Here is a 22,792-nt window from a genome sequence, read left to right as displayed (position 1 = left end):
TAACTTTCAGTAAAGTTCTGTTAAAAATAAAACTGGTCATTAGTTGGCGTCTTTTGTAATGATTTAGCAATAGTGACATGTCGGCTTGTTCGACTGGAGTGTTAAACAAAATTAATACAGTAGCATCCTGTCTCAAGTGTACAGCTGCAGTTCTCGTTTGTTTCGTGACTAATTGCAATTGCATTAGTCTGTGTAAAAAAGACTTCTGCAGCTCCAGTGGTGCGATCGAACTCATGCTGAGATTGAGTTCAAGCCTCACCTGGAGCAGTGTGGCCTATATTTTCAACTATTTAAACTAACTGACCAGTTTAGGTCCTGTTAAGTATTTGCTGGAGATCAGGTCTAAATTAACATGAAAGGAACAAGTAAAGGTTTGTTCCTTGTCAGACCTGAAGAAGGCTCCAAAGCTCAAACATTGTTTGCTTCTCTTTTCAGCATGGAATAAAATTTTACTTGTTCCTATGCAGTCCACACATGCTGACACAGCTCCCTACTTAAATTACCATCAGCAATGGACCTCCAGCAGACCTATACACAAATATATGAGAGAGGTCTACTGAAACGAGAGGAGCACGATGGAGTACCGAAGACTTGAAAAAGCACTCACTTTTCTGTGTTTTTGTTGTTACCCAGATTTGTTTTTAATGTTCTTTTTCTCTTTGTTTTGAAGTTGTTCTGTTTTTTTTTCTTTTTTGTAGGTGTTAGACTACTACAGGGATTTACCTAGGTTCTATTAAGACTTCTTTTATCAAAACATATTTTATTAATAAAAGCGTGATTTCTTAATAATCAACTTTAATGTTATCTTTATTAGTAGCTGTATTACAGGTAATGCATGCACAGCCTTTATTATGCTATAGTGAATTTTCAGGTATCCCATGGAGGGAAGAGAACTGAAATTAAGGAAATACTTATTTAAAGGGGTCTTAAAGTCTTAAAAGTGTTCTGTCACATCTGGGTTTTAATTGAATAGATTTGTTGTATTATTTCATATGATTTGACTCTACACTTGTGTTTCTCAGGAGACAGCAGTAATATTGGGGATTTGCGGGTACAGATAATAAATTATACTATACAGGTGTAGAGGTTTGATGGGTTTACTGAGACAATTATTAATTGTAGCAGTAATCACGAGGTTGTTCGTTGTGGTTTTTAGAAAATCAATCGTCAGAACAACTAACAACGCACACACACGGGTTCAATACACGAGATACATTTATTCATATAAATTGTGCACCAAACATATACTAGTCTGCCTGGATATGAGCAGCAGACCTTACTGTGAGGGTTATCAATATACAAAGTATATAATCTCGAAGAGATGCAAACACAAAGAGATACACAACAGAGAATATATGTCAATATATATCGTTCGGTTACCAAATCGCTAATCAGTGTTATTACCCACTGTTACTCTAAACTCGGAAGTAAATACATTACTCATGAATTAAATTGATAACAACTTGTGTTGAGGTACAATTGAATTCTCGAGACGCAATGTAGAACATGGGGTTTACTTATCCACTGTGTATGGATTTGGAATTTCCCAGCACGAACAGCAAACCAGCTGACAGGCTCTGTTGCAGCCTCAGTCCCAGCGGTTGTCCAATGGGCGTTGTCCCGGCGTCCTCTGGCTACTGGCCAACCAGTCGAGGTGCAGCTCGGAGTAGGACGGGCGGAGGAATCTGACTGTGGCGCGCAGGGCAGTCGTTGCTCGGAGGGGATCTACCAGCAGTCCGGCTGGCTGGTAGAAAGTCTCTATGCACTATGCAGTCTATGCAGTGTGACGGCTAGTCCTCACAAGTCACTCTTTTGCCCAGGAAGAAGCTGGTTCGTTCCCGGTCTAGCGCTGCTTCTGAATAAGCTATTCAGGTTGTCGACGAGGGTCCAACTGTGGGCTGCCGTTGATCAAGCGGAGCGTTCACGTTGGTAGTATTCTGAGTACGTACGGGATCCTCGGCCCCGCGCTTAGAACAAAGTCCAAGTCCCTTTGCAGACAACAGCCTTTGTCACGTGATTGTCTCTGAGGATGCGCGAAAATGGCCAAGGAGAGCCCTGATCTGAGCTTGCGCTCCCTTTTTGACCAAGACACAGATGTGTTCTGATTGGTTGAGAGTTTGGCGGGCATTGGAGACCCACATGGTGTTACCAAACCCTGCCAGTCTCTAATTGGTTGATCAAGGTGAGATACGAGTCACATACTCCTGACACTTAGGAATGCAGTCCAGATGTCCATTTGGCACTCCCTAGACAGATAGGCGCCAATGGATGACCATTGATCATGATAGCCAGGCTTATCTAAGTGCATCCCCGTTTGGGAGCTGTCCCTTATCAAAAGAAAACATCTTAAATCAGCCTGCATGAATACTTTCTCTGTGGCTGAACCACAGAGATGGAGAGTGAGATGGGGCCTCATTAAGGAAAGCACAGCAACGCTTAATTCTGTCTTATTACCAAGCATTGCTGCTACAACTGCTTAAATTCAAACTAAACAGGACTATGGGAATGAGATTTGATTTCGAACTGGGTTTTAAATAAATAGGACCGCTGCACTACATTGTGCTTTATGTAAGACAAAAGGTGGGCTTCCTGTGTTTTCGATAACTCAGTTGTAAGAGCGGAGGAATATAGTGGAAACAGCTGGGAACTCTTTGTTCTCTGGTTTGAATTTGGCTGGAAGAAAGGTGTTTTTTATGTTCTTTAATCAAAAAGTGAAAATTTGTCGTTCACTTAGTTGTCTTATTTTCTAGGCTTGTAGACTCCTCACTCTTCCTAAAAGAAAGTGCTGCAGATAAAGATACAGTAGTTGTCGGAAGTTTGTTCAGTGGTAGAGCACATACAGGCTGTATGTGGTTGTTTTCAATCGCCGGCGTCTCCACTCTGGATTTCTTCCTAAGCGCGATATCTTTCCTTACTTGTGTGTTAATTTCAGCGCGACACATAAACCCTTTGTCTGTTTTATAAAGATTATATTTTAAATCAGTTAAAACAAAAAAGTACCTATTACATACACGTAGAAAACACATGTATCTAATTTGAAAATTTGGGCAATGTATTACTAGTAGTGGAGCTGAGCTCACAGAAGAGCAGTTGATATTGTTAAACCACGTATTATTTTTAAATGACGCTACTAAGCACTGGCATGGTGTTAGTGCAGTCCTACCCAAGCTTTCTATCGACTGGATGAGTCTCCTGTTCCATCTCCAATTCTTTCCGCACATTTCGCCTGTTTCACCACCATTATGATTAGACTATAGCCACTAATACGAGAATACTGTTCTGAAAGACTGTCTTAAATAATAATGTTGAAAAGGGTAATGATAAGAGTTTTTTTTCATTAAGGTAACCATACATTTGCCTGTATAGTACAACTTATTATCTGTATCCGCAAATCCCCAATATTAATGCTGTCTCCTGAGAAACACAAGTGTAGAGTCAAATAATATTACAACAAATCTATTCAATTAACACCCCTATGTGACAGAACACATTTAAGACTTACACCCCTTTTAAATATGTATTTCCTTCATTTCAGTTCTCTCCCCGGGATATCTGAAAATTCATTATAGTATAATAAAGTCTGTGCATGCATTACCTGTAATACAGCTACTAATAAAGATAACATTAAAGTTGATTATTAAGATATTACACTTTTATTAATAAAATAAGTATTGATAAAATTCCTTGTGAATAATTGTAGTGTCTGGAAAGCAATTGTTCATTACTTAATGACGATATTATTTCCACTACATTCAGGACAGTTCCAATGTAATCTATTGTTCCACTTCGTCTGCTTAGTCTCCTACTTTAGTAACATCTAATGGGGAGCAGCTGTTATTTTAAGTTTGTTGCAATTGAGAACAGGTTTGCTACAGAGCTGCTGACAAATTTCAGCAGCCAGTTTGTTGCAACTGACCCGTTGTAGCTACCAATCAGAAAAAAAACCAAACGCAACAACTTCAAAAGAAAAAGAACATTAAAAACAAATCTGGGGAACAACATAAACACAGAATCTAATGTGAGAGCTTTATCAAGTCTTCAGTGCTCCTCTTGTCTCAGTAGACCTCTCTCATATATTTATGTACAGGTCAACTGGAGGTACACAGCTGATAGAAATTTAAGTAGGGAGCTGCATCACAGCATGCGTGGGCTGCAAATGGAAAAGTATAGGTTTATTCCATGCTGAAAATAGAAGTAAACACAACGTTTCAGCTGTGGAGCCTTCTTTGATTGTGACTCGAAATAAATCTTTACTTGTTCGTTTGATGTTAATTTATCTCCATCAAATACCTAACAGTATCTAAACTCGAAAGTTGCTCTCAGTAGCTAAAGACACTGCTCCAGGTGAGGCTTGAACTCACAACCTCGGCATGACTCCGCTGTGCACTGCTGTATAAGTACCGCGCGCTGACCGATTGCGCCACTGGAGCTGTGCAAGTCGTGCTCCTCATACAGACTGACGCTGCAGAAACACAGGGTGAAAACGGTTTCGGTTGTGGATCCATCTATACATGGGGAACACTAAAATAGCAAGGAAAATACAAGAAAAGAAACTGAAAAAATTGTGCTAACAGCAAAGGGGAACTGAGGGAGGTGGTCAGACAAGTAAATCAGCCTGGCAGATTATTTGTATCGACATTTTTTGAGTCAATCAGCAAACAGATTTCTCTTCATGTGCCTTAAACTGTGCGGTTTGTATCTTCGCTGTAGATAGGTTTCTTCAGAAGTCCAGTAAACTGACAATAATGGAGAACTAGCTGACGCACCCCGTCGTGAAGACCCTCTGTAAGGTGATTACACGTTTCAATTTCAAGTCGCCTCCTTTACACTCAATTGCAGCCCCGAAACTGAGAGAAAGCATGAGAAATGGCTTCAGTTTCAATGTGAAAGTGCAGTACAGGCTCGATGGCTTCACATCTCCCATCAATCACATAAAATTGCAGTAAAGCGATCTAAATATGACTCTTAAGTACTTGGAAAGATGATTATTTTGAGCGTGCCTCCAAGGGTCTGCTACGAGGCTGAAGTTACAGTAGCTTCTTATTCACCAGCTTCTTATGCGTGTTTTTCGTTCCACCTTAAATGGTGCTGCTGTGATGTTATGTCGCCTTTCGCCTGTAGATGGCTCTCTTCGATCAGTACTAATCCGGCTGGAATACTGTAGACATCTTCACTGAAAAGGAATATCCAAATAAATAGCGACTGTCCAAATTATATTTTTGTATGGAATATATTTCAGAAAATCGCAAACCAATTTTAAAAACTCACCACAACAGGGACTTACACTGGGAAAAGGTGATTGCACTTTCTGCTTATTGCTACGGCCTTCCCCCCGATTATGAAAATGTCTCACAGTTCTGACACCGCCGTGTGAAAGACAATGTAACAGACTATCAAAATCCTGAAGTACAAGAAATTTTAATGCACCAGTTTTTTAAATATGACCCTCTGATCCTGGCATGTCAGTATACATTTCGAAAAAGTATGGCACCAATCGCACGAATTGCAATGGCACAAATTGTTGAGAATATCACTGACCTTGCCGATATTTGCAGGGGATACGGATGTTTTGCACATGTTGAACTACAACACGTAAAAATTGAGCTTCTTAGTCAATATCATCGGGAATGTCCAATAATGACGAACATCAGTAGCTTCAAGGAAACTTTGACTCGCACATGGAGTTTTATCTTCAAATGGAGGGTGGGAGAATTTATTTGTACTCTCGTTGCTCATTAGCTAAACTATTTTAAAAATATGATACAGATTTGTTCGAGAAACTTGTAACCGCCTTAAAGAGAGTCTTCTTGAAGATGTGCACCAGCTAGCTCTCCACTGTCAATTGACAGGACTTTAGGAGAAACTGTTCTCATACAACCAACATACAAATTAAACATCTTAAGGAACATGAAGAGAAATCCGTGTACTAACACAAAATTGTCACTGCAAATTATCACCAAGCTGTTTCATGTGTCTGACCACCTCTTTCCTACTTTGCAGCGAGCACAAATCTTTATGTTTCTTCATCGCAATTTTACTGTCTCTTTCCCCCATGTGGAGATAGATCCACAGCTGAAACTTTAGGTCAGTTCCTGTTACTCTGTCCGATTGAAAGAGCTGTATTAAAGGCACTCCCATCTCTGCAGGAAAGTTATTGCTGCTCTCAACACAATATACTGCAGCCAAATATAGCGATACTATCACTGCCTGTGGGCCACGTGTTCCTGCTGGCAGTCTATTATGTCATGTTCATCCACACCCAGAAACATTACTTCATCGCTATTTTACTGTCCCCCATGTGGAGATGGATCCACAGCCGAAACTTTAGGTCAGTTCCTGTTACTCTGTCCGATTGAAAGAGCTGTATTAAAGGCACTCCCATCTCTGCAGGAAAGTTAATGCTGCTCTCAACACAATATACTGCAGCCAAATATAGCGAAACTGTCACTGCCTGTGGGCCACGTGTTCCTGCTGTCAGTCTATAATGTCATGTTCATCCACACCCAGAAACATTACCGCTGTAGCACAAGAGTTATATAGGCGCAGTCCATAGAGCAAGAATCTCTTAATCTCAGAACTGTGGGTTCAGCCCCCACATTGGGTCCCTCTGTGTCAATTTCATCCCCCCAATCCTCCTAGCATGACCTGATGGCGTAACAGTGATACCCAGTACCCAGCGTAATTCAGCTTTCTTTCCACTTGATTCAGATTTTGATCTGAAATCATCAGCCGAACAAGAGTTTGTCTAAATCGAGGGAGATCTGCTCACAAGCAAGTATTAAACACTTCAGCATTTTCTGTTCGAATACCACACTTTGTCAAAACACTGCCGTTTCTTAAGCTAATAAGTAAGGGTTTTTGAGCACGCATTGTATTGTTAATGCTTATATTAAAAAAGCATAAATTCACATAGTGGAATTTGGACTGAACAAAGTAGTCCAGCCCTTTTACAACATTACATACCCACTGATTAAAGCTTTAAACTACAGTAGCAGGAGTAACAATAATGGCAACAACATGTTTGGAGCTCGGCATTTTATTTATTATGCGGAAACGTATCGGAATGAACTGCCCGAGATAAAAGAGTAATTGCGGCTTCAGATCGTTTTTACAGAGCATTGCGTTGTTCTGTTCATGCTGACTACACGCATTAAATTTGTCATTTACTGCAAGCGTTGCTTTTCCAGGTTTTTCTGAAATTCCTCGCATTTGAGCCAGCACTAAAATATTTCATTCCCGTCGCTGAATACATCGTGGAAACGGTATTTGGAACGGAATGCTGTCACTCATGAAACCTCTTTGTTATTCGGCTCTTAAGTTTGAAAATGAAAATAAAACGGGGGTCACTTCATAGGCTTGAAAGAAGTCCAAGCAGCATAAAAACCCGCGAATTCTCACAAAGGCTGCACCTTTCTTCTGCTGCTGTTATAAATCAGCCTTAAACATTTGAATACATACCTTACTGCTGCTAATCACATTCACGTGTTTACGAAGCTTTTTTCTGTCCGTTATGTTTTTGCTAAGCAGTTTCTCCGTTTTCCTCGTACTGTGATTGTCAGCGAGCACAACAAGACTGAAACAGTGTAAAGGCAGGTAAAAAAGACAGGGTAAAACGCCTGATTGTCGGGAGTGGGATTTGAACCCGTGCCTCTATTTAGAGAGCGAAACACAAAGCTTAAAAGACACAAATCTGTAAATTTGCTGTTTTAAACCGCTCAACTATCCTGAAGAAATGGGTGCGGATTGTATCAGTCACATCCGATTTTCCGTAAATTTAGGACGATTGATACAACTGGACGAACAATTTGTGGCGTTTAGCATGACATGGAAAACGGTACCGGAGCATTCGGGTCCGGACTACCAGACTCAGAAACAGTTTTTATCCCCGCACTATCAAACTATTAAACTCCCAGCCTCTCTCACTCTCACCTCACCTCTCACCTATGATCTGAACCTCACAGTGCCTTCTTTCTCACCAAAAACCCAAACACACATTGAAAATCTACCTCTACCATACATGTCAAAAGCTCACTCCCCATCATTTCTATCCCTTTATTTCATTCTTTTGATGCATGTTTTTGCACATAACCTGTTACCTTTTTGTTGTTTTGCACACTGCCTGTTGTTGTTTTTTGCACATCGGCTGTTGTCTCTGTCTTTCTTTTTTTATACAATTGTATTGTTGTTGTGTTTTTTTTTGTACTACTTATGTCCGAGAGCTAGCTAAATAGCATTTCGTTATACCATATACCTGTGTATGAGTATAATGACAATAAACTTGAACTTGAACTTGACATAGTCTTGCAGGCAGTATATTATTTTATCGTTTACTCGTTTAAAAAAACATGGTCTTCTCGTTCCTAAGTCAGATTTTTAGTGCTTTCGAACGTTACTTCCAACCTGGACTGACAGCTCACCAGATCTGTTTGTGAGCAGACCATGGAGTGGGGGGCTGTACCAAGCGCACGTTCCTTCCCAATGCTGAGACGATCATTCGGAAGATGAGTGTGAAGAGAGACAAGCTTTGTTGACTAAAAAACAAGGCAGGATATGCAAGAATACTAATCACTGGTGACAGTTATGTTTTCTTACTATTGAGATCCCTACATTGCGAGTTTTTTTAAGACTTTGAAACTAAAGGAAAGCGGTGACAAATGAAACAGGCACGGGTGGGGTTTGGACCCACGCTCTTTGGTTTACGAGACCGACGCCTTACCACTTGGCCACCGCGCCTTCGAATAAGCATGGGAATAAGGTTGTTCAAATTATTTTTTTCTGAATCTGGTTTACATCGCCAAATGTAAACCGGAGGCAGCAACAACAATAAAAGGGATACTTGTCCTTAAACTCGGACGTGATGTTCTGCAGACATGTGCATAATGTCCTGTTTTCTTGCAGTGTAGACATTTTGCTGTTCACGCTCCGCATTCATCTGCTTTGTGCGTTGTTAGTCCGCACCTGTAACATGTAATGTCAGCCGTCCCCTGTTCTTCTATTTCTCTAGCATGACTGTGTCCTGCTGCTCGGCTTTTGTTTGTAAAGTTTGAGCGAGCGCCCCGTTCAGTGTCACCTTGTCACTGTGGTCAGAAAGCATTCTTGATTCTGCTTGAGCTGCTTCATGAATTCTAGCGACTGTAAGAGCTCTTTTTAAAGTCAGCCCTTCCTCCTGCAGCAATTTATAGTCTCTTATGTGCACATTTTTCCACAAGTTGATCTCTTAACATGTCAGTTTCCAATTCTCCAAAGTCACAAGATTTAGCCAGTTCTCTTAGTGCAGTCACAAAAGCATCAACAGATTCGTCCTGAGACTAAGTTCTCTGCCTAAATTTATGCCGTTCCAAAACCACATTTCTCCGCGGTGTAAAGGAAGCGTCTAAGGCAGCTACAGTCTTTTTCTCCAGGGAGTTTGGCAAAAATCCGCTGCACGGAAGCCCCGATACAGTGCAGTAATGTAGCACGTCTCACGGCATCCTCAGCTTCTGTAGATCCACCGGCTATTTAAAAAAAATCTGTACGACTCCATCCATATCTTGTATTCCGTATACAAATCCGGAGCTCCGAGGTTCAGTAGAAGCGGTGGAAAAAGCCGGGCATAAGCAAAGCTTCTCGGCGCGGCGGCCATATTTTCCATGGCGCAAGCTAAACGAAAAGTCCGAAAATTCAGAAGTTCGTTTCTACCAGCAAGAGAACTAAAATCAGCAGTGTTCTGCTCGCTTTGAGTCCGTCAAGCACTCATCTCTCGTCGCCATAAATGTTGTGTATCTAAATGTAGAGACGTTTTTATATTATTTTAACTATTTTATTAACTACACAGATCACGCCCTTACACCTTAAATTCCTGCCTTCTACTCTCTCGATCTGTTGTCTCGCGATGTCTACTCACTATACTACATTAAGCATGACTTCTTGTTGTTTAGAGCAGCGCTCAATAAAAATGATCAGAACCCGAAAGCGCTTCTTATGCGGATCAGTATATTCCAATACCACTGGTTCTGCAGAAGAAATAAGAAAAGCCGAACTCAAAGCACTGTGTTGCCATTACGGGTACTCTGTCTGCAGCTTCTTTAAGATCTTCTCACACCGTGTTGCCATTAAGGCTACCTAGTTAAAAAAAACTTGTCGTCACCTTTTTGAACGTGATTATTAGACACCCGTTAAATCTCAACAGAGGTTTCTTGAGAGATCGTTCAGCGAGCGAGTAATAAAAAACTACTTCGCTTCCATCCTCTGCTGTCACTGTAAACTTGGACATGATGTTCTGCAGATGTGCAGTGTGCTTTTCCTCTTGTCGTATTCAAGAGTACTCACTGTGTGAGCTGTACTCTACTGTGATTTAATTTAGATGATTACGTGGAGTAGAGTGACAAGATCTACTTGAACATTTTCGGTTTGTGAAATGAAACACTAAATACACTACTGTAAAAACAAGTAATGGACATATAAAATAACCACAGTACAGCTAGAAGAGTGAAAGATAAAAGACTATTTAGAATGACATTCACAATAGAATTAAAAACGGCACAGCCGCCCGAACAGGGACTTGAACCCTGGGCCCTCAGATTAAAAGTCTGATGCTCTACCGACTGAGCTATCCGGGCTCTGAAAGAAGACCGACACTGTCGGGATCCTCGCAAGTCACGTGTCTCTTGCGCCGAAGAGCAGTCATACCTGACCCGTCTGGAATGACCACTGACAGACTTTATCCAGAAGCGACGGCACCACTCCCAGTAGAATGAGTGAGAAATACAGCATAACATGGGTAGTTAAGGGGCTCCTACAATCCATCTTTCCTCACATTACTGATTTTTTTCAATAGCATTTTGACCTTTTTTCACATTCAGATTTTTTTCACATTTAATAAAATCTTTTAATCAACAACATTAAAAAGAAAACAAATGGAACATTTTTTGGAACAATAATTTAAAAAAAAAACTTTCAATGCCTTGGTTGTATACGTGTGCACACCCTTTATAAAGGGAGTTGCAACAGTGCTGAAATGTAAAGAGCATTTCTGTAGAGAAAACAGAATTTTTTCTGCCTCGATGTTCAGCTTAGGGAGCCTGTCTTTTAGAAATTCTATTTCTTAACACCTTGCACAGCCTCCCGGCAGACTAACGAATATTTTTTTGGAGAAATTGTCTCACACACCGGAAGACACTAACGTTTATTTACGTTAGAGTATGTAAAACTCAGGCTTTAACAGATGTTCATGATGTTTCACACGGGGTGTTACCTGTTGTAGTGTTTCAAAAGATGTGTTAGCGGACCACAAATTATCTTGAAAAGATTTGGGTTTGTACTGGCTGGGAATCAAACCCGACTCAATTATTTGGAAGGCGCCTGTACCACCAACGCACTTCCGAGAAGCACCTGCAAATTATCACAATTCTCTCTCTCACCTACAAAGTTATGGAGACACAGACGTCCAATGAAAACTAATTTTATTCACTCAAGGCTTCACTCTTTTGTTGTAATGTCATTTTAATTAATATTAGCTTTGATAAGGTGTCGTTTTTGCCTCTTAAAGTTAAAGTCTGCTCCTTTCTTCCTGGTATAGAAATAACATGTTCCATCTTTGTTTAAAAACACCACTAAAAGTAAATTATTCAGCTCTAACGCCTGTGTGCATTGACAAGACATCTCAAAAGGACTTATCAAATAAGAACACGATCCTTCCTGTTACCATTCCTGTGGTTGGGGCGTTGTTTCACCCTTTTATTTTCTTCTACAATATTTGCAGACAGGGCTTTATCACTCGAGTTGTACAGAACAAGTGTGCATCGGTCCATGAAAATCATCAGTAGTGCTGTTTTTCTATGCATAGTTTAATCAAGAGCACTTAAAAGATGCAAAAAGCTTTCAAATAAAACAGAATTGAAAGACAGTCGAGTAATGAGGTAGAAAAAAAGCACTCCCCCGTCTGGGAATTAACCACCGTCGCACGTGTGACTGGATACAAAAATCATAGATTAATTTGTGCCCAGTTTCTTGAAGCTTCAATGCGATTATTTTTCCTTCCTTATTTCTTCATTCCCATGAATTTACTCTGTAGTAGAGGAAACGCGAAAGTGGGAAACTGCAGGCATTCTTCGTGAGTGGTGGATTGTGATCAGTGAGCATCTGGACAAGTCTGTTCCATTACCTTTTCCGTCGGGGATGTACAGTAGCTCAGTGGTAGAGCGCATGCTTCGCATGTATGAGGTCCCTCGTTCAATCCCTGGCATCTCCAGGTGCTTTATATTACAGTACTCACTTCGCATTCTTCTGTTGAGTGAGAACTCTTTGCTTGTTTTCAGAGAGAGCCAGGTTTACACAACTAAATGCAGGCACACTCGACGTGCTGCAGAATTGCGCTGCTGTTTTAAATGTACCTCATTTAGTTCTGTTAAATCCTAAATTATTTGAACTAATCATTTAGTTCAAATTCAGGAAATCCAGAGATTGCTTCACACTTGCCGTGGCTGTTGCAGAAAACACCTCTAGGATTCAGTGAGCGAATCCTCATTCTGAACTCCGCACTAAACTGAAAGCTTCACGAACTCCTCACTGCGTGTCCTGTACTGTTACGAGTGCTCTCGTGTAGATGTGAAGCACAGCCATAAACACACTTTGAACTTTGAACTCCGTTTGTTAATGAAAATGCAAAAGAGCATGACAAGTATTGATCGTATAAAATATCCATGGCACAACTCGAGAAAGTGCTGAAGGACTACACATCGACTTTTGATGATTACAAGAGATTCAAGAAACACAACCGTCCGTACCTGGGTTTGGATCCTGAACGCTAGAGTTTAAAGAACATAAGCGACGTTTATGACCTATAAACTCTCTAAATTGTCTTATAGTTTATGAAATAAAACAATTTCTTAATAATTACTTACTGATTATAGACGATTTATTGAATTTTAACAAAATCACAATTACAGACTTTTTCGGTTAAACTGTTATTCACATACTCTAACGTAAATAAACGTTAGTGTCTTCCGGTGTGTGAGCCAATTTCTCCCAAAAATATTCGTTAGTCTGTCGGGAGGCTGTGCAGGGTGTTAAGAAATAGAATTTCTAAAAGACAGGCTCCCTAACCTTAACATCAAGGCAGGAAAAAATGCTGTTTTCTCTACAGAAATGCTCTTTACATTTCAGCACTGTTGCAACTCCCTTTATAAAGGGTGTGCACACGTATACAACCACGGCATTGAAAGATTTTTTTAAAAATTATTGTTCCAAAAAAATGTTCCATTTGTTTTCTTTTTAATTTTGTTGATTAAAAGATTTTATTAAATGAGAAAAAAATCTGAATGTGAAAAAAGGTCCAAATGCTATTGAAAAAAATCAGTAATGTGAGGAAAGATGGATTGTGGGAGCCCCTTTACTACCCATGTCATGCTGTATTTCTCACTCATTCTACTGGGATTGGTGCCGTCGCTTCTGGATAGTCTGTCAGTGGTCATTCCAGACGGGTCAGGTATGACTGCTCTTCGGAACAAGAGACACGTGACTTGCGAGGATCCCGACAGTGTCGGTCTTCTTTCAGAGCCCGGATAGCTCAGTCGGTAGAGCATCAGACTTTTAATCTGAGGGCCCAGGGTTCAAGTCCCTGTTCGGGCGGCTGTGCCGTTTTTAATTCTGTTGTGAATGTCATTCTAAATAGTCTTTTATCTTTCACTCTTCTAGCTGTACTGTGGTTATTTTAAATGTCCATTACTTGTATTTACAGTAGTGTATTTAGTGTTTCATTTCACAAACCGAAAATGTTCAAGTAGATCTTGTCACTCTACTCCACATAATCATCTAAATTAAATCACAGTAGAGTACAGCTCACACAGTGAGTACTCTTGAATACGACAAGAGGAAAGGTACACTGCACATCTGCAGAACATCACGTTCGAGTTTACAGTGACAGCAGAGGTTGGAAGCGAAGTAGTTTTTATTACTTGCTCGCTGAACGATCTCTCAAGAAAACTCGGTTGAGATTTAGCGGGTGTCTAATAATCACGTTCAAAAAGGTGACGATAAGTTTTTTTTTAACTAGGTAGCCTTAATGGCAACACGGTGTGAGTAGATCTTAAAGCAGCCGCAGAGTACCCGTAATGGCAACACAGTGCTTTGAGTTCGGCTTTTCTTATTTCTTCTGCAGAACCAGTGGAATCGGAATATACTGATCCGCATAAGAAGCGCTTTCGGTTTCTGATCATTTTTTATTGAGCGCTGCTCTAAGTACCACAGGCAAGATGGCTGTTGGTCTAAGGCGTTGCGTTCAGGTCGCAGTTAACCCTGGAGACGTTTGTTAAAATCTCACTTCTAATAAAGAGGTCTTTCTCGTTAGAGTAGAAACGATAGAAGCCTTAAGCGGGAAAAAAATCACAACATCTCGCATTTCACGTGTTTAATGTTAACTGTCTCAGTGGTTGCCTCGGTGATTGATGGCTCTTCTCCCTCGCAGGGTGACGGAAAATTCTTCAGAGAGGGAGTCTTCCAAGCACGGCTTTTCTTTATCAAGAGCTGAGACAACAGAAACAGACTTCCAACTGACATGAATTACTTCTTGAGCGTTTATGACTGTCTTTAAAAGCTGAGAGCAGGTGAAAAAGTCTTTGGAAATGAGTGCTGACAGTAAACAGAGCTGACGCTCAGCTGCAGACAAGCGCTCCTCTTTAGTATAGTGCTGAGTACCCCCGCTTGTTGCGCCGGAGAGTGGGGTACGTTTCTGTGACAGGGCGTTGGTTTAATTTTTTAACAACCTGACTTCACTTAAAAAGTGTACTACGTTTCGTACTAGTTAGTGCGGTAGAATATGGAGATCATCTCCAGCTTTGAGCTCAACTGCAACAAGAAGTCATGCTAAATGTAGTATAGTGAGTAGACATCGCGAGACAACAGAACGAGAGAGTAGAAGGCAGGAATATATGGTGTAAAGGCGTGATCTGTGTAGTTAATAAAATAGTTAAAATAATATAAAAACGTCTCTAAATTTAGATACACAACATTTATGGCGACGAGAGATGAGTGGTTAACGGACTCAAAGCAAGCAGAACACTGCTGATTTTAGTTCTCTTGCTGGTAGAAACGAACTTCTGAATTTTCAGACTTTTCGTTTAGCTTGCACCATGGAAGATATGGTAGCCGCGCCGAGAAGCTTTGCTTATGCTCAGCTTTTTCCACCATTTCTACTGAACCTCGGAGCTCCGGATTTGTATTCGGAATACAAGATATGGATGGAGTCCTACAGATTTTTTTAAATAGCCAGTGGATCTACAGAAGCTCAGGATGCCGTAAGACGGGCTACACTACTGCACTGTATCGGGGCTCCCGTGCAGCGGATTTTCGCCAACCTCCCTGGAGAAAAAGGTACATATGAACAGACTGTAGCTGCCTTAGACGCTTACTTTACACCGCGGAGAAATGTGGTTTTGGAACGGCATAAATTTAGGCAGAGTACTTAGTCTCAGGATGAATCTGTTGTTGCTTTTGTGACTGCACTAAGAGAACTGGCTAAATCTTGTGACTTTGGAGTATTGGAAACTGACATGTTAAGATATCAACTTGTGGAAAAATGTGCACATAAGAGACTATAAATTGCTGCAGGAGGAAGGGCTGACTTTAGAAAGAGCTCTTACAGTCGCTAGAATTCACGAATTCATGCTCAAGCAGAATCAAGAATGCTTTCTGACCACAGTGACAAAGTGACACTGAACGGGGCGCTCGCTCAAACTTTACAAACAAAAGCCGAGCAGCCGGACGCAGTCATGCTAGAGATATAGAAGAACAGGGGACGGCTGACATTACATGTTACAGGTGCGGACTAACAATGCACAACGCAGACGAATGCGGAGCGTGAACAGCAAAATGTCTACACTGCAAGAAAACAGGACATTGTGCACATGTCTGCAGAACATCACGTCCGAGTTTAAGGACAGCAACATCAGAGATTGGAAGTTAGGGAGTTTCAGGTCTGTTTTTTTATTATAGGTTCAAGAAAGTCTGAATACCTTTTCAAGAAGTATTTCAGAATCCCACTCAAATCCAGTACGAATGCCGCATAAATCTGCATTGTACAATTAGTATACTGTTTGTCCTGAATCAAACACGCCTTATGAAGCATTTCTAAAACAGGAGAGATCGTTAGGGAATGCGTCTTCCTGTAAAAATAAAATGACTTCAAGGGCACTTAAGCAGAGGTGTGAAAGCCTGCTCTACAGAAGAACTATAGCCAGAGATGCCAAAGTTGCGGTCGTTTCCACGCTTTATAAAACAACTACGTCAAACAACAAAAGGTGAAGAGCTGCTGTTGAGAACAACGCGGCCAAGCGCTCTAAGGAGCTGGCTTAAACCTCCAGGCTCTTCAGGAGCATCTGTTGGAGTCACACTGCTACAGTGTATCGCCTTGTTAAGTATCCCTTTTATTGTTGTTGCTGCCTCCAGGCGATGTAAACCAGATTCAGAAAAAAATAATTTGAACAACATTATTCCCATATTTACTTGAAGGCGTGGTGGCCAAGTGGTAAGGTGTTGGTCTCGGAAACCGAAGATTGTGTGTTCAAGCCTCTCCCGTGCCTGTTTTATTTGTCTCCGCTTTCCTTTGGTTTCAAAGTCTTCAAAAACTCCATATGTAGGAGTCTCAATAGTAAGAGAGCATAACTGCAGCCAGTGATTAGTATTCTTGCATATCCTGCCTTGTTTTTTAGTCAACAAAGCTTGTCTCTCTTCACACCCATCTTCCGAATGATCGCCTCAGCATTGGGAAGGAACGTGCGCTTGGTACAGCCCCCGACTCCATGGTCTGATCACAAACAGATCGGGTGAGCTGTCAGTCCAGGTTGGAAGTAACGTTCGAAATCACTAAAAATCTGACTTAAGAACGAGAAGACTGTGTTTTTTTAAACGAGTAAACGATAAAATAATACACTGCCTGCAAGACTATGTCAAGTTCAAGTTCAAGTTTATTGTCATTATACTCATACACAGGTATATGGTATAACGAAATGCTATTTAGCTAGCTCTCGGACATAAGTAGTACAAAGAAAAAAACACAACAACAATACAATTGTATAACAAAAGAAAGACAGAGACAACAACCAATGTGCAAAAAACAACAACAGGCAGTGTGCAAAACAACAAAAATGTAACAGGTTATGTGCAAAACCATGCATCAAAAGAATGAAATAAAGGGATAGAAATGATTGGGAGTGAGCTTTTGACATGTATGGTAGAGGTAGATTTTCAATGTGTGTTTGGGTTTTTGGTAAGAAAGAAGGCACTGTGAGGTTCAGATCATAGGTGAGAGGTGAGGAGAGAGTGAGAGAGGCTGGGAGTTTGATAGTTTGATAGTGCGGGGGGTAAAAACTGTTTCTGAGTCTAGTAGTCCGGACCCGAATGCTCCGGTACCGTTTTCCATGTCATGCTAAACGCCACAAATTGTGTTAGTCCAGTCGTATCAATCGTCCTAAAGTTGTGGAAAATTGCATGTGACTGGTGCAATCAGCACACATTTTTCAGGATAGTCGAGCAGTTTAAAACAGCAAATTCACAACTTCGTGTCTTATAAGCTTTGTGTTTCGCTCTCCAAATAGAGGCATGGGTTCAAATCCCACTCCCGACAATCAGGCGTTTTACCCTGTCTTTTTTACCTGCCTTTACACTGTTTCAGTCTTGTTGTGCTCGCTGACAATCACAGTACGATGAAAACGGAGAAACTGCTTAGCAAAAACATAACGGACAGAAAAAAGCTTCGTAAACACGTGAATGTGATTAGCAGCAGTAAGGTATGCATTCAAATGTTTAAGGCAGATTTATAACAGCAGCAGAAGAAAGGTGCAGCCTTTGTGAGAATTCGCGGGTTTTTATGCTGCTTGGACTTCTTTCAAGCCTATGAAGTGACCCCCGTTTTATTTTCATTTTCAAACTTCAGAGCCGAATAACAAAGAGGTTTCATGAGTGACAGCATTCCGTTGCAAATACCGTTTCCACGATGTATTCAGCGACGGGAATGAAATATTTTAGTGCTGGCTCAAATGCGAGGAATTTCAGAAAAACCTGGAAAAGCAACGCTTGCAGTAAATGACAAATGTAATGCGTGTAGTCAGCATGAACAGAACAACGCAATGCTCTGTAAAAACGATCTGAAGCCGCAATTACTCTTTTATCTCGGGCAGTTCATTCCGATACGTTTCCGCAGACTAAATGAAATGCCGATCTCCAAACATGTTGTTGCCATTATTGTTACTCCTGCTACTGTAGTTTAAAGCTTTAATCAGTGGGTATGTAATGTTGTAAAAGGGCTGGACTACTTTGTTCAGTCCAAATTCCACTATGTGAATTTATGCTTTTTTAATATAAGCATTAACAATACAATGCGTGCTCAAAAACCCTTACTTATTAGCTTAAGAAACGGCAGTGTTTTGACAAAGTGTGGTATTCGAACAGAAAATGCTGAAGTGTTTAATACTTGCTTGTGAGCAGATCTCCCTCGATTTAGACAAACTTGTTCGGCTGATGATTTCAGATCAAAATCTGAATCAAGTGGAAAGAAAGCTGAATTACGCTGGGTACTGGGTATCACTGTTACGCCATCAGGTCATGCTAGGAGGATTGGGGGGATGAAATTGACACAGAGGGACCCAATGTGGGGGCTGAACCCACAGTTCTGAGATTAAGAGATTCTTGCTCTATGGACTGTGCCTATACAGTATAACTCTTGTGCTACAGCAGTAATGTTTCTGGGTGTGGATGAACATGACATAATAGACTGACAGCAGGAACACGTGGCCCACAGGCAGTGACAGTATCGCTATATTTGGCTGCAGTATATTGTGTTGAGAGCAGCAATAACTTTCCTGCAGAGATGGGAGTGCCTTTAATAAAGCTCTTTCAATCAGACAGAGTAACAGGAACTGACCTAAAGTTTCGGCTGTGGATCCATCTCCACATAGGGGAAGGAGACAGTAAAATAGAGATGAAGAAACAAAAAGATTTGTGCTCGCTGCAAAGTAGCAAAGAGGTGGTCAGACACATAAAATAGCTTGGTGATAATTTGCAGCGACAGTTTTATGTTATTTAGTACACAGATTTCTCTTCATGTTCCTTAAGATGTGTAATTTGTATGTTGGTTGTAAGATTTTTTTTTTGAGGGTACAGAAAATTGTATTGTACGGCCAAATGTAAGGTTACGTTAAGAAAGCATTATTGTTACCTTTTGCAACGTTATTTATTTAAGACGGTTCTTCAGAATAGTGTCCCTTACGTATCTGTGACTGTGGTCCAACAATAACGGTGCTGAAATAGCCGGAATGTGTGGGAAGAAGATGGAGATGGAACAGGAGGCTTATTCAGTCGATAGAAAGGTTGTGTAGGACTGAACACACTACGGTTATGGTATTGGGTTTAAGAGCATTACGATCCTACAGTCTCCTGATCCGTAATCAGATGCGTTATCCAATGCACCACTGGCCCTTGTACCGCATTCCTCAAGTGCACCACTGTGAGCTTGCGCCGCTACAATAATACATCGCCCCAGTCCAAATTTTCTCAATTAGGTGCACGTTTTCTACGTGTATTTAGTTAATAAGTCTTTCATTTTGTCTGTTTTAAAAATTGCATCTCTTTAAAACAGACAAACGAGTTTATGTGTCGCGCTGAAATTCACACATGAGGGAATTCAAACGAAAGAAATCACAGAAAAGATATCGCGCTTAAAAAGAAATCCAGAGTGGAGATGCTGGTGATAGAAAACGATGCATGAGATGCTTTACCTCTGAACTAAACTCGGCTCTTTAATTGTGTTAGGAAGAGTGAATAGCCAACAGTGTACATTTTAAAAATCAAAGCAAGACAATGAGACACGAAGAGAATTCGGAACACGAGCCTCTCCTTCATTGTTTAATGAGCTTTTAATGAACGCCTAAGTGAAAGACAAATTGACTATTTTCACTTTGTGATTAAAAAACACTTTTATCACACGTTAAGCACTCCTGATGGTGTCGAATAGTTCTCTTTTCTACCCTCATCATTTGAGGATCCCCAGCTAAAATATCTTTTTAAACTACAGCAAAATTGCAATATTTTGAATACTTTTTAAGTTTACATAGTCACATTCCCGGTGATATTGACTTAGGCGCTCAACTATTAACTTCTTGTAGTTTGACTTGTGCCAAAAAATTGAAATCTCTGCAACTATCAGGATGCTTAAGGACATCCAAAGAAACCCCATCACATTTAGGCGAGACAGTGTTGAGGTCGGATTAATTTGAAATGCGTCTCTGGGGACTTTTGATTTACCAACGTTATGTTTAACTGAAGGATACGCTGACTGACTGTGCCATAGAAACTAACGCACATCACCTTTCTTCTACATTCACAGGTTTTTGGCTAAAGACAAAAAAATCTTTTTCGTTTCCTTGCCAGCTGGCAGTAATTCCTCTGCACTGACAAAATAGATGAGTATTTTATCTTTTGCAATTTGTATGGATTTTTTTAAAAACAAGTTGCTCCAAAAATTAAATGAACACTTCCATTAAATTTAATGTAGAAGCATGTTGCTGTCCATAATGATAAACTGTGTGGCAAGACAGGCATCACTGGGACTCAACCCCAGGATCTCCTGTTTACTAGGCAGGCACTTTAACCAACTAAGCCACAGCATTCTCGCATCCTAGTGTTAATCCTGCATCAGCAGGGTCAGCTTGTCGGCACGCCCGTCTCCATTTGGTGGTTTGAGCTGACGTTGCCATGACGTTGCCATTAAATGCGACCGAGAATACTCCAACCAGAGACCTAAGCCATGGCATTGGCATCAAATATCCCTTTTACAGCCACTTGGACACATCTCAATTGCTCTGAGACACCTGCATTCAGTGTGCGCTGAGCCTGCTCGCTGAGCAAAGTGACGAGAAATGGCTTATGTCAAAGGAGTTCAATATGCTTTTTATGTTCAATGGGCTGTCCACTACAGCTAACACTGAAGCGCAGCACAGGCTCTGTGGTTTGACATCTCACAAGGTAAATGTTGAAATTGTAGGTGGAAGAGGAAAATTACCCTTGAGTATGGGGAAAGAGCCAACTCATGTCCGGAGGGGGATAAAGTGTGTATGGAGGTGGCCTAGTGGTTAAAGCACTCTCCTCTTAGTACATGATACTCTGCACAAGTAGGTTCGAACCCCATCCTCCTCGAGGAAGGGCTTTGACACACTTTGACCTTTTTAAACTTGGTGTGCTTTCATTTCGTTTCTTCGCTCCTGTACTACAGCAGTAATATTTCTATAGGTGTATGATCATGGTAGGCTGACAGCAGGAACATGTGGCCCACGAACAGTGACAATATCAGAGGTGCCTGCAGTGTGTTGGTTTGTGAGCAATGATAAAATAACTTGACATGGATGCAGGTGTGCCTGCATTAATACAGCTCCATTGAGAGGAAAAAGTAACACAAGAACCAACTTAAATTCAACAGCACGTTTCTGCAGCTGAAAACGGAACCTACTCCACGTGATGATTGAGCTCACAACCTTGGTATGACTCCACTACAAAAGCACCACAACCTGACCAATTGCGCTACTGGAGCAGCACAGCACAGTAGCACATTTTCCTCAGTGCACTCGAACAGTGCTTCTTCCCTAGCCTACCAGCTTCAAGACTTTTTAAAATCGATCAAAGATTCATTGGAAAAGGTTTGTCGATGGGTCAGGTGGGAATCACACCCGGATTCACTGCTTGCAAGGCAGCTATGTTCATCATTATACCCAGGACTGGCGCCAGGGGAATGATCTGTAGTGGGGGGTCTGAAATCCTGAAGGGGGCAGTGATATTTTGGTTTAAACGGAGCCGTTGCAACCATCCAAGTGAATTCTCGTAAGCATGCCACTGATTAGTATTTCATGTTAGAAGATAATGACAAGCAATCTGGTATTTAGTGATAAAGAACAGTTCCACGTTCATCAGAACTCACGTGATTATTTTTGCCAGGAGCATCAACCATATGTGTTCTTTTTCTCAACAACATCAACGGTAACGAGGATCTGAATCATTAAGAAATTATTGTAAAACCAACAGAAAGTACAAACTTCTATAACTACAGTCCTAGTTATATAACGATTGTAAGTATAAGGATAAACTACTGCAAGCCATTGGTCCACCTGAGCAAATAAGGTCATAATAATGTTGACACCCCAAAACATAGACACTATGTAACGTGCTGTTCCTGGATGGATAGCCCCCTGCACATCAAACAGTCTGATGTAGTAACTGTGAATTCTGGGTTAGTATAGTTAGTTATCTGACCATTGACAAAGTACAACTATTTTTTACGGCTCAAGTTAAGTAAGTGAAAGTGTTCAAAAACTTTTTATCCAAACCTTTTATCCAAAACTGAGGGGGGTGGAACTGTTCAGTTGAGGGGGCGATTTTGACATGCCAGTAATATTTTCACAAAACGTCCAAGAGTTACGAAAACACTTACTTTGTGTATAAAGTACATTGTGTACACACTGTACAGATGCAGCCATTCAAAATGGGTGAGGTATTTCGCGGCATACCGCGACGCCCACCGGGGTATCACGCGGTTCACGTGTGTAACTATCCGGCATCGCCTTGTAAAACCGCCAGGGGGAGCTTAACCTCTCATGTACAGCATTTGAGCCTTTAATTTTGAACTGTGTATTACAGCATGTTAATCATCAGTCATTAAAATGTTGGTATATTTTATGAAAGCAAGATTGCTCAGTTGGACAAAAGTACACAACCTACCTTTATCAGAAATATTTATGCATCAAAGCCTTTACTGAAGATATTACTAATAGTA

General features: G+C 40.9%; 4 non-coding genes across 4 annotated transcripts; 1 reads left to right on the top strand and 3 right to left on the bottom strand.

Annotated features, from left to right (window-relative positions):
- Window positions 1-4,336: 4,336 nt before the first annotated feature.
- On the bottom strand, window positions 4,337-4,430 carry trnai-uau (transfer RNA isoleucine (anticodon UAU)). Its single transcript has 2 exons — window positions 4,393-4,430; window positions 4,337-4,372 (listed from the first exon to the last, which is right to left on the bottom strand). It is a non-coding gene; the product is annotated as a tRNA-Ile (tRNA).
- A 4,231-nt stretch (window positions 4,431-8,661) lies between these two features.
- trnat-cgu (transfer RNA threonine (anticodon CGU)) lies at window positions 8,662-8,733 on the bottom strand. The gene has a single exon. It is a non-coding gene; the product is annotated as a tRNA-Thr (tRNA).
- A 1,792-nt stretch (window positions 8,734-10,525) lies between these two features.
- Window positions 10,526-10,598, bottom strand: trnak-uuu (transfer RNA lysine (anticodon UUU)). The gene has a single exon. It is a non-coding gene; the product is annotated as a tRNA-Lys (tRNA).
- Window positions 10,599-13,535: 2,937 nt separating this feature from the next.
- On the top strand, window positions 13,536-13,608 carry trnak-uuu (transfer RNA lysine (anticodon UUU)). Its single transcript has one exon. It is a non-coding gene; the product is annotated as a tRNA-Lys (tRNA).
- Window positions 13,609-22,792: the final 9,184 nt, after the last annotated feature.

This window comes from Lepisosteus oculatus, chromosome 14 (assembly GCF_040954835.1).
Source record: "Lepisosteus oculatus isolate fLepOcu1 chromosome 14, fLepOcu1.hap2, whole genome shotgun sequence".
Classification (NCBI taxonomy): Eukaryota; Metazoa; Chordata; class Actinopteri; order Semionotiformes; family Lepisosteidae; genus Lepisosteus; species Lepisosteus oculatus.
The sequence above is the reverse complement of the archived record's forward strand: the minus strand, read 5'-3'. Positions and strand labels throughout refer to the sequence as shown.